General features: G+C 41.4%; 1 protein-coding gene across 41 annotated transcripts in view; it reads left to right on the plus strand.

The window, feature by feature from the left end:
- SORBS2 (sorbin and SH3 domain containing 2) overlaps positions 1–12,098 on the plus strand; it is a 189,442-nt gene that overhangs the window by 34,723 nt on the left and 142,621 nt on the right. For all 41 annotated transcript variants that reach the window (XM_088660964.1, XM_088660963.1, XM_088661007.1 and 38 more), the window contains exon 3: positions 10,056–10,193. The gene's annotated coding sequence lies outside the window, so the exon portion shown is untranslated. The remainder of the gene's footprint in view (positions 1–10,055; positions 10,194–12,098) is intronic.

A 12,098-nucleotide genomic window follows, 5' to 3' on the forward strand; every position in this document is an offset into this window, starting at 1 on the left:
TGGTACCTCTACTTACAAATAACTCTACTTACGAATTTTTCTACTTACAAATGGAGCTCCGTCCGCCATCTTGGATGCGGTTTAGATAGGATTTTTTCTACTTACGAATTTTTAGATAGTGTTGCTTCGACTTACGAATTTTTTCTCCCAATGCATTCCTATGGGATTCGACTTACAAATTTTTTCGACTTACAAATGTGTGTTCAGAACGCATTAAATTCGTAAGTAGAGGTACCACTGTATAGATATACTCATCAGTAGTCCCGCTGACTTCATTGAGTCTTATATGTTCCTTTTCAGATTACTTGCTTGCTTCCACATACCTGAAGATTCCACCTGCTATATTCAGCACCTAGCCAGAAGAGAAATTGTTTTGAACTAAGTTTCTGCACTATGATAGTTCCTTATACATATTATAAGCCCACTGATAACAATGGTCCTGCCTGGCTTTGGACTGGAGACATTAAAGCCTCAGGTTAGCTGACAGTAAAACTGTGCATAAAATTGCATATCTGTGGATACATACCAATTAAAAATATATATATAAGCTAAAGCTTTGGGCTTTTTAAGGCTAGAGAACACAGAAAGTTTGTTGACTTTCCCCCAGTAGAATTCCAGATCCTCCAAGTGTTCCTATCGTATTTTCCAGGGACATCCCTGATTTAGCGAAGCCATCCCAGTTTTTGATTTGATCCCACTTTTCCTTAGGATGTCCCTATTTTCATTGGAGAAATGTTGGAGGGTATGGAGTTATCCGACCCCTGAGCCATCGGAAGCCAATCCTGTATAGGGAAGTGGTTTTTTTTTAATGCTTAGTGTTTTATTATGTTTTTATATATGTTGGAAGATGCCCAGGGTGCCTGGGGCAACCCAGTAGGATGTGTGGGGTATAAATTATAGAATGGGATGTCCTTATTTTAACAGAGAAATATTGGAGGGTATGGAATTTTCTTAATTTTGCAGTGGTGTGGTCACTGGTGAGTTAACAGCTGAATATACAATAAGAAGAGAGAACACATCTTTCCTTTATCAGGAAAGAGTAATGCTTTGAGTGATGAGTTCCTCCAGTTTAGATGATAACTGACAACACTTTATGTTGACATGAAGAAAGCATTCATTGGAACTTCATTCCGCCTAATTTACAAGAAGAAGAAAAGTTTGTCTATGCTCTGGAAGGCCAATTTTTATGTTGTCCCATTCCTCCCCAAAAGCAATAACTCTGCTCATAAAGAATGCCTCCATATATATCAGTGGCATTGTTAACCGAATGGTAGCATGTAGAACTTAACAATAGAAATGTACTCCTGCTTCCTGTGAGAGGGGGGCGTTCCGGATATGTTTGAAGCATTTGTCATTGAGGTGAAGCCCTTGCAGGGCTGTCAGTGGGATATTTGACCTCAGGATTCAAAATGTCTCAGGCCACCTCAAGGCTGTTTGATTTACAGGAAACTGTTGGGTGGGGGCTACCTGGACTGAGAGCATGATTTTAAGCATGATCCCCTGGCCTCTGCCCAGTGTGAATAATGTAATGTGCAGTTTGGCCCTAAGCGGGTTGTGGCTAGTGCACATGTGCACACTTAAACATTTTTTCAAAAAGCCGTCCCTCAAATGTTAAGCAGCTGCAGTGATTTAGAAGCGATGGGTACCAGAAAAATGAGGACAGAGTGGGTGTATGAGTTTGTAGCCCAGCAGAGGTGGATTTCAAAAATTCACCCTGAACACACTTGGATGTCTACCCCTCTGAAATTTGACAGCCTATGTGATTTCTTTTCATTGGCAGCACACACTGCAGTACACAGAACATTTTGTAGTTCTGAATGGCTCGTATATAATCCTTGTCACCTCGCACCTATCTTTTCTTCTCTCCTTTGTCCTTTTTGGGTCACTAGCAGCGCTAGCCAGTCATCTCTTACTTTGATCCATCTTTCTGAATTGCCTCTAAGGCAGACCTGGGATTCACCAGGGGACTAGATGACACATGGCATTGTTGGCCTGGCGCTGCCTTCGAGGTTTATAATAAAAGCTCATTTTTAAGTGTCCCATGTCACGTTTATAGCCTGAACATGGTCGCTTGCAGTTAGATGACTTTTTTAGACTTCATGATTTTGCATTTAAGATCCAAATGTACAAATACTGACTTAACACAATATTACCAGGCATTCTACACAGCCCCTTTTCAGAGGGAACAATGGATACTTTTCTGCAAGACGGCAAAATGATCTCCCTTTTACTCCGAGGCCTAGTTCTCACAAATAGTAGATGAGGCAGCTGACCTGTTTTCTGAACTGTTCTACTTAGATGAGGGAATTTATTTATTTATTTATTGATATGTTTTCTCTGCACATAGAAAACTGATATGTCAAGACAGATGGCTTCACTAGAATCCTCCCTTGTATCTACTTTTCTGTGTGCAAGGATTTTATTTATAGAGGAGCATTTGATCTTGTGAGCTATCATTTGCAGTCTGAAGTATCTGAAGTAATGCATTTGAGAAACAGGTTGGCCACCTTATTGTTCATTGTGCCTTAGTTATGATAACAAAGGTCCAGATTCTTCGAATATGTCCTTTGAAACAAACTGTCCTTCCCATTGCTAAGTAGAATAAGCTGTTGTGATTTCCCAACATCTCCGCCTTTTCTTGTCACCCACAATTTCGAGTGTGAAGCCAAATAAGCGGATGCAGAAGGTACTTAATAGAGCATTCAGCATTCCCTCCTAATAGGGAAAACCTCTGTTGTGCTTGTCTGGATGAGAGACAGAGGACAGGAGAAAGGGAGCCAGAGTGCTAAACTATAGATGGAGTACCTCTGGACCAAACTTGCACCCATCCTCTACTCAAGCTGAGGAGGAGAGAGATGACAGCATAATCAGTTGGGCAGCCTTCTAAGGAAGGATGCCTTTGAAAGTGGGGGTCAGTCCACCTGTCAGCAGCCTAATCTGCAACTTCAAAGCTTCCCACAGCTTAGCACCTTCCCATCTGAGAAGAGAAATGAAAGTGTTCATTGGGCCAGCTGCCAGCTAACCTGATCTCAGCTATCAAAGCTGTCCCTACAGAAAAGATCTATTGGGCTCCCCTGATTGTTACCCCACCCTCAGACATGTATTCAAGGAAATTACAGGAGTGAAAACATGCTATAGATGACTGCTTTGGTTCCCATGATAAATGGTTCCCATGGCATCTATGGATACCCACCTATATTTTTTTCCAGGGGGAAATAGATATTATTGGTCAAATTCTTTAATTCAGTGCTTCCATGCAATTTAATATATCACGCAAGGGGGAGAAGGCATTTGCATATTTGGGGAAAATATATTAAGAAATGAAAGCTGTCGTGGAAGTCTCAGAGGACACCAGTCTGAAAGCTAGAAAATAACTTTTTCTTAAACAAGAATGTATCGGGATGTTACAGAAGTTGGGTCCCAGCCCAACTCTCTGCCAAGTGGTAGCAAGATTCCAGGGGGCTCCTGGCACTCACCCAAAGGAATCTGTGTTCCTTTGGAGAATGGAGACACGGCAGAGACTGTCATAGCTTTAAGAAATATGATTTATTCATATATTTACACCTTCAGTCTGCATGGAGGGAGTCTGAATCTTACAGCAAGAGGGGCTTCTTCCTCACAGCAGTGCAGCATTGGAGTTAAAGGCATCTCTCCCAGCCAGCCTTCAGCCAGCCTGCTCAAGATGGATCCCAGTCTTTTTTTCTACGTCTTCTTAGCACACCTTGCTCTAAAGACACTCTTTTTCCCTGTCACTTGAAATACACACCCCACCACCATGACAACCTTGATCTGCCCAGGCCCAATATTCTTCCTAGATGGGCCATCAACCCTTTTGTCATGTTAATGCCTGTATCCCACATGAGGCACTGGCTTGGAAAGGAATCTTAGCCTGTACTTTTCCACTGGCCTGCAATCTCCCCTTCAATATTCCAAATAATCAAAATATCACCATATATTAATTTGTAGGGTTTAGCCCCCACCCCACCTCCAATAGATAACAAGGAAACTCCTTGACACCATCCAGATATAGCTAAGTCCATTGCCACCAGGTGACTAAGCTATATGATGGATGCTATCCAAACAGGTGATTTAGGAATAGTCAAGTACACCCAGAAGTTCTGTGGTTGCCTTAAAAAGGTCTGCATTTCTTTTACTGCTCTGGAACATTACCTTCAGGTAGTTAAACTTTACATTCACAGCCTACCAGTGTCATTCAACCAAGAAGTTATTCATATAACCAAGGGCAAAAGTCTGGCTTTGAACTTGTTCCTAACATAATTATATTTCTATTCACGATTACATCATATGATAGGGATGGGTAGCCTGTGACCCTCCAGATGATGAGGCACTTGCATCATAAATAACCATTGGCCTTGCTGGTTGAGATTGATGGGAGTTTCAGTTCAAGAACATCTGAAGGATCACAGCTTCCCCATTTCTGGTATGTTGTTTTCTCAGTAGCGCTACGGAAATGGTGGTTGCAGAGAAAAAGCAGGTGTATCTAAACCCCACTGACAATTCACAGCACTTACAATCCAATCCTAAAAGTGTGCCACTTCAACAGGATTTCTTTGTTTTATCACAGCCTTAAACACAAAATTAAAACCTGTGTTTTATTGATTAAGCAGGCCTCATAATTTGTAGACTGCCACCCAATAACACAGCCTTCACAATCCTGATTCCCTACAAATGTTTCGAGTTACAACTTCCATCAGCCTCAGCCACCAGAGCTAAGGCTGATGAAAGTTGTAGTACAAAACTTGAAGGACACTATGTTGGCAAACACTGCAGTGACGGATGGGATCCAGAGATTACTTCCATGTGTGCAAGGCAACCTCACGGATTTCCCCATTCCATTGCAGTCCCCTTAGTCCCTCTGGAGTGGCTTTTTGGGTGGTATGGGGAGCTGGGGTGGGGCGAAGAAAGCCCTATTCAGCAAGCAGAATTCTACTTGTGTGGCTGGTAGATTTTAAAAAAACTATATTATTTACAGTTTGCTTTGAAGTAGAGTTGTGAAGATCCCAAATGCCTGATTGTTCAGAAAACTAAACAATTTGATTGCCAACTCTTAAGCATTTCAGTTCACTCCTAGGATTTTCAAATGTGTTTCTGCGTATGACAGTATGCAGAAAGGAGTTGCTTGTTTTAGCTGTCTTCTGCAGCAGGCAGTCATGAAGTGGGTTTTTACTGGACTTAAAGATTAGATTTTGGTATTCAAATGTCTCCAATTTTGGTTTCCATTTGCTTTTAACTGTTAATGGGAATAGTTATGACACCCTTTCAGTAAGTGATCACAACAGTCCAGCCGACCCTTCTTTCTTTATTAGAGAATATTTAAATATTTACCACCACCCCTCTGATGTATACACCATTCACAATGTCTTAGATCAGTTAAAAGCTGCAATTTGATAGTAAAAACCATAACATAATTAAAATACAATAGAGATCAGAGCTTGCTGGAATACAAAAAAAAATCACCAGTTGTTGGAGAACAGCAAAAGAGAGGACCACTGAAACTCATGATGTGATGTGTTGCACAGCTGGGCACAGCCACAAGGAAGTCTTCTCTGATTACCGCAGCCATCCTTCCACCATTAGGTATAACACAGGGAAGGACGTCTCCACCAGATCTTGGGCAGGGGACATGTTGAAAACACCTCTCTTACCTTCTTGCAGGAGAGGTCCATATTCCACTCATAGTCATACGTGCTTGCACAGAAAGAGAAACAAGTGCAAAGGACCAGCAGTTGGTCTGTGGTGTGGCAAGCTCAGGAAGTGGCCTTTCCAAAGGTTTAACTTTAGTATAAAACTGACAAGGGAGTGCAAATGTGTGGGAGTATCTACAACAGGGTTTCCCAAACTTGGGTCTCCAGCTGTTTTTGGACTACAACTCCCATCATCCCTAGCTAGCAGGGCCAGTGGTCAAGGATGATGGGAACTGTAGTCCAAAAACAGCTGGAGACCCAAGTTTGGGAAACCCTGCTCCAGGTTCAGAGGCAGCAGGGGCACCTCTGAATAAAATGTTGGGGAACCCAGGGGAGCCCTGCCCTGCATAATCGATCACAAGATGTGGTGCACACACACCTCATCTAGAAGGTAATGGCAAAATGATTGCCCTTAAGTGGCCAGCCAGTATCTCGGTGTTCTCAAGCAGAGTGTGAAGGTGATAGCTTCTCTCTGTTTCTCCCCAGCATCTGGCATTGCAAGGTATGTTGTCTGTGAATATGGTTCTATTTTGCTATTGTGACTAACAGCTGATGGGCAAATGCATGTACGACTGACTTAATACTTTCCCAAAAGCTTTCATATTTTTGCTACAATGTTAGTATGATCAAAAATGGCAAGCAATATCAATAACATTGGGAGGAACCTTTGGTCTTTAAACGTTGTTGGACTACAAATCGGGCTAGCCCTGACTAGTGACCATGCTGGCTGGGGTTTATGGGAGTCATTGTTAAGCAACATCTAGGGGGCCAAAGGTTCCCCATACCTGGCTTAAAACGTAGGGTGCAGCAAAATATTTGGCAGGCAGTCATCTAGATTTAAGGATGGTGTTTCTGGACCTTTTTTGGCATGGCTGTTTTCAGAGTTATGGAAATCTGTCATGTCCTGGAGACAGACAGGCTGGCTGCAAAAATTTTAATAATATTTGTGACCTATAAAACATATTTCTTGAAATCAAGCAAAAGCGAAGAATTATTGTGGGCAGTTGCTGCAAATGATTAACTCACCCCAAAAGCAGTGCTACTTAAAAAGCTTACTAAATGCTATCAAAGTGACAGGTAAAATGGATTTACAGCAAAACAATCAAGTTGCAAGACTGAATTTTGTGCCACTGGTAAATGAGGGAATCTGAAGGTGGATGGAAGCTGTCTGCTTGAGGAGACTGTTTCAGGGAAAGGAAAGAAATATAGCTCTGCAGAGCAGCATACATTTGTTTTTTCTTGCCTCTTGCTGGCTGGGACAAGAGTAGCTGTATCTCCTTAGTGTGGAAAAAGCCCCAAACAGCAGTGTTGAAGGAGAAGTGGAGTAAGCAGCCCAGTGTAGTATTTAGGGCTGGAATGAACAGGGGTAGTTCTTTGAAAAACAGCTAGAACTGGAACTTGTTCCTTGGTGAGAGAAAGAACAGGGAATTGCTGTCTTGCCCAGGGAAGGACCAGCTGCCTGTCTGCAATATAGTGGTACCTTGGGTTACAAACACCTTGGGTTACAAACACTTTGGCTTCCAGACTCCACTAACCCAGAAGTAGTACCTTGGGTTAAGAACTTTACCTCAGGATGAGAACAGAAATCGTGCGCCAGTGGCACGGTGGCAGCGGGAGGCCCCATTAGCTGAAGTGGTACCTCAGGTTAAGAACAGTTTCAGGTTAAGAACAGACCTCTGGAACGAAATAAATTCTTAACCAGAGGTAGCACTGTATTTAATCCAGGACTGATTCAATCCTGAGCTCTTCTACTGGACATCTTTTATGAATCTTGATTTCACAACTCCTGTAACAAGCACATATATTTGAATGATCCATTGTTCAATTGAGATTCTCCTATAGTGTCCTGTATTTTTATTTTATGTATATATTTTTATATTTATATCCCACCTTTCCCTTTTTAGAGTTCAAGGAGGCATACATTGTTTTCTCCTGCTCCCCATTTTTATCCTCACAGCAACCCAGTGAGGTATGTTAAGCTGAGAGTGAATGGTTGGCCCAGAGTCACCCAGTGAGCTTCATGGCCAAGTAGGTATTTGAATCCTGGTCTCCTAGATCTTGGTCTGACACACTAACCAATACACCGTACTGGATCCTGAGGCATTTCCTAGAACAGATATAGCCAACATGGTGCCCTCCCAGAAGTTATGGACCGCAAGTCCCATTATCCCTCACTATTGGCCATGCTGAGGGGAAGTGTAGCCCAAAACATCTGTAAGGCACTATGTTGGTTACCCCTGTTCTATAAAGTTTGCCTGCACCTTTAAGAGAAGGAAGTTGTCAGTCACATGCAGCAAGTGAGGACAGAAAGTTGCAAGATTATTGCATGGTTTGTTTAATAAAGTGCTGTTTGTGTTTGCTTTTGAAACAAAGCTTTTGAGCATTCCTTTGCAAACAACAATAATGTTGTAGAACCACTCCAAAATAGGCAGCATTCGATTTTCATTTGTGGGCTTGATGATATTGATCCTTCTGTTGACAATCTGAGTGCATTAATAAACGAGGAATGATCTGAACCAGTAAAAAAATCACCACCCAGTTTTTCATTTTTCCAGTCTTACGTTTCGTATGTCCCGCATACATTAGTTAATTTTCATTTGCATTCTTGTGCACACTTCTCCAAATACACACATTTTTGTAATCAACTTCCCCTAATACAATCAGTGTTTTGCACATTATTTTCAGCAATATCTGCATTTTTTGCATGCATTTTCCTCTAATATACACATTTTGTATGCACTCTTTGGTTGCAGAGCTGCATCCCAAACGTTGGAGAAATGTGAATTTTGAAGGGTTCATTCATTGGTTCATAAAGTGCAAATTTGAAGGGTTTGCATTAAAATGTGAACCAAGTAAATTTCTCCCCATCCCTTGATATGAGGATCAATGAGCTAATTTTCCAATCTAGTGGAAATAAAAGTGCAGTGAAGGGCACTGCAAGATAAACTGTTAGAGATTAGGGTGGTTTATTGGTGGAAGGGTTTCCCAGTTAGGAAAGATGTTTGTAGAGGACACCCAGGAAAGTTCTCTGGCATGATGGCATATAAGAAGGCAGCAATTTCTGTTTCGACCTGTATTTGCCACACCACCATTGCAGTTTCTGTTCCACAGCAGTTTGATTAGTACTACGGTACGTTATTCGTCTTGCTATCTTCTACTTAATGTAAGTTGCAAAGTATTTAGCTAACTTACGTACATTTCGATGCAAAGGACATGTCAAAACATTGTTTTCATTAATTACATGTCATTTGTGGACATTAAAAAAACACAACGGTAATGTAAAAAAAAAAATTGATTGTATTCGCCTGACTCATTTCCATTCCTGGCCATGCAGCAATTTCTTCTTCCTTTTCCATTTTAAATCTCCCACATCTATAATGATGGAAGATTTTTTTGGGGGGGGGGGAAGGCTAATTAATAAGTTAGTGTTCTTTATTCCCCAGTGTGAAAATGGTGCCTGGACTGATCCTCTGGAATCAGGAAGTCGAGGGTTTGAATCTCACCTCTTCCATAAACTTACATAAGCTTCAGTCACCCTATTTACAAAATAAGTAATACTGATTTATTTTACAGGGTTATTTCAGGATAATGTACACTAACCATTTTGAACAGTTGAAAGTGTTATATATAGATGTACATATTAAAGTTGTTCTTGTTAACAATTTGTTGCAATGTACCTGATGAGTAGTTCTTTAAAATGCTGACTTATAGTATCCCAACATGAAGAAACCTTTGGCGGTTGTTCTTTCTCTGCAGTAGTGAATAGGTGGGCGATTGCAATACCGATTGGCTCCTCATTTCCCTTGTCACATAAACACTATAGAGTCAACAATCATTCTTGGGTCACTAGCATTCAAAAATAGAAGGGTTGCAGATTCCAAACATTTTGTTGCAAACAGGAAATAAACTTCTGGTTTCCCTTTTAAGAAGCCGAGTGAGCCAGTGAGATCTAAAAGCCTTGGAAGCAAAATAAAGCATATGAGAGAAAGCTCCTCATTCAAAGAATCTGGGTTGATGCTATTAAAAGGAGGCACAATATTTACAGTAGTTTCCAGGCTGGTCACCCGATCCAAGAAAAATGAAGTCAATCAGGGTTTATTTCTTGTGCTGCATGCTGCTTTAAATTGTCTGAAAACTGATTTTGCTCAGCATTGCAAGTTTGGATGTGGAATCTGAACAGTGAACAAAGTTGTTGTGAGTTTCCTGCCTGTGTACTTTACTGGTTTCTCTTATTGCAGACAAACCCGTCCGGTGCTGAAAATAGCTCAAATGCTCCTAGAACAGTAGCTGCAGCCAGCAGCTGAAATTCTTTCATGCTCTTATCGCCCTCTCTTTTCCTCTCTATTGCAGGTTCTTGTTCTTCAGTTAAACTTAGACCTTTACAGAAGCTAAACATTAAGAAAGGACTGAGTTAACAAGATCTTGATGTACAAGAACAAAAATATTAAAATCTCCTACATCTGAAAAACAAGAAGAGTCGTCTGACCGGTAATTTTCTCTTTGTGTATGTGTGTGTGCTTGTATGTGTGTGAGGGATTTACAATTTCATTCTGCATTCATAGCTGGCATTCCTTGGTCATTAATTAACATACTGTAAGAACCTGCCACAGAGTGTTGGTATTTCTTAGAGAGAGTAATGTGTGTGTCTCTTTGAAATCTCAGCAAGCTAAGGGTGTGCAGAGGCACATGAGATTTATGCTGTGCATTGCTAAATAAATAGTAATTCAGGATATTTAATGAAATGCTAATTTTGTTTTTAAGAAAATATCTTTTTCCTATTAATTTCTTTGGGCTGGTAATTGCCTTTGAAAAGGTCTGAAGCAAACTAGTCAGTGACTTTCTTTTTAAATTGTTTGCTAGCTTTCAAGTACTTGAAACTCGGAATATTATAATTTGCTGCCATACTCCATTGCTCTTGGGGGAAAGGGAGGGAAATAAGGGAATGTAATTTTATATTTTTGAGTTGATCTGCATTTCCTTAGTCCTTGGTATTCTGATACAGTAAATGTTTAGAATTCATTTCAGTATCTGCAGTGACAGCCATCACCTGCCTTCCAATGACAGCCAGAAGTGGGTACAGGAAAAGCTTTATCTCTTCGTTTTTCTGAAAATGTACTTGCTATGGGTTGCCGCCGTCTTCTTCTGCCTTCAGTTTATTAATCTCTTCTCAACTTTGCCTTGCAACTTGCTTCTTGAATAGCAAAAGTATATAAGTAGCTCCACTTGCCTTCCTGAAATCCTTTGGTCATGACCTGTCCCCCTTTTTTTTTCACACTCCTTGGTCTGACCACTGTCCAGCAATGAGGTGCAATGATGAAGGCTTAAAGCTTCCTTATGCAAATGTTCTGTTGGCTTTGAAAAAAAAGGCACCCACCTTAGCTACAAGGTTGGTGGGTATACTGCCAATTCCCAGGAAAATGTGGATGAAGGGAAGGAAAATGTTGCCAGTTATTTATATCCTGCTTTTCAAACTAGTTTTCTAAAGGAGCTTCACAATAAGAGCATAATAATAAAGCACAGTATGCAGATAAAAGCATAACAGCATGAAAAAACCAGAACAGAGAAATTGAAACAGCAGAAATCAATCATAAAGCCCTTTATGGAATTAAAATGTTTTATGAATTCATCTAAGAATAGGAAGGGTGGGCTTATTAACCTCCACCTCTTAGAGAGGGAACACCATATCAACAATGCCATCATCACTCAGCTGTCATCCCTAGAATCTTTGACTCGTATTGTTGCTAATGATAAGCCAGAGGGCGAATCTGATGTTGATTTTAAGGCTTGGGTCATTTTATATGGCAAGGGGCATAACGTGCAAATCCAGAAGGGGTGTGATCTCTCTGAAGGATATAGTGAAACCATTCAAAAGAAGATGACTATTTTTCAGAGGAAGGTATCATTGAGAAAGAGCTTAAAAAGCTTAAAGGTACCTTGTGTCCATCCTACAAATAGTGGTAGTCTTGTAGGTACTTCCTCTTGGTTTTGTTACTTTCATAGTTGGACAAACCTATGGCAGGGGGAGGAGAAGCTGGCAAATGCTTTGCACACCATACTGTAAAAATATGATTATTACTTACAGGGGTAGAGCAAGGTGGGGGCAGGCCGCCCCGGGTGTCATCATCGAGGGGGGTGAGATTCGGTGTGCCACCCACCCATGACTCCCGCCTATCTGGAGCTGTCAGGGGAAGGAGGTAGTTGCGCCGCTTTGTTTTGACAGCCCCACGCTCCTGGGCAGCTGGAAGAGGCAGGCAGGCAGGCAGAGGACGGGAAGGAGGCAGGCGAGCAAACAAGTGGAGGGAAGGAGAGAAGCGGAAGCTTTTCTCAACTCAGGGTCCAAACCCTGCAACCCCACCCCCCCAATGAAGAAGGTGGAACTGCTAAGAGGGCCTC

The sequence above is a fragment of the Zootoca vivipara genome, chromosome Z1 (assembly GCF_965207765.1).
Source record: "Zootoca vivipara chromosome Z1, rZooViv2.hap1.1, whole genome shotgun sequence".
Lineage (NCBI taxonomy): Eukaryota > Metazoa > Chordata > Lepidosauria > Squamata > Lacertidae > Zootoca > Zootoca vivipara.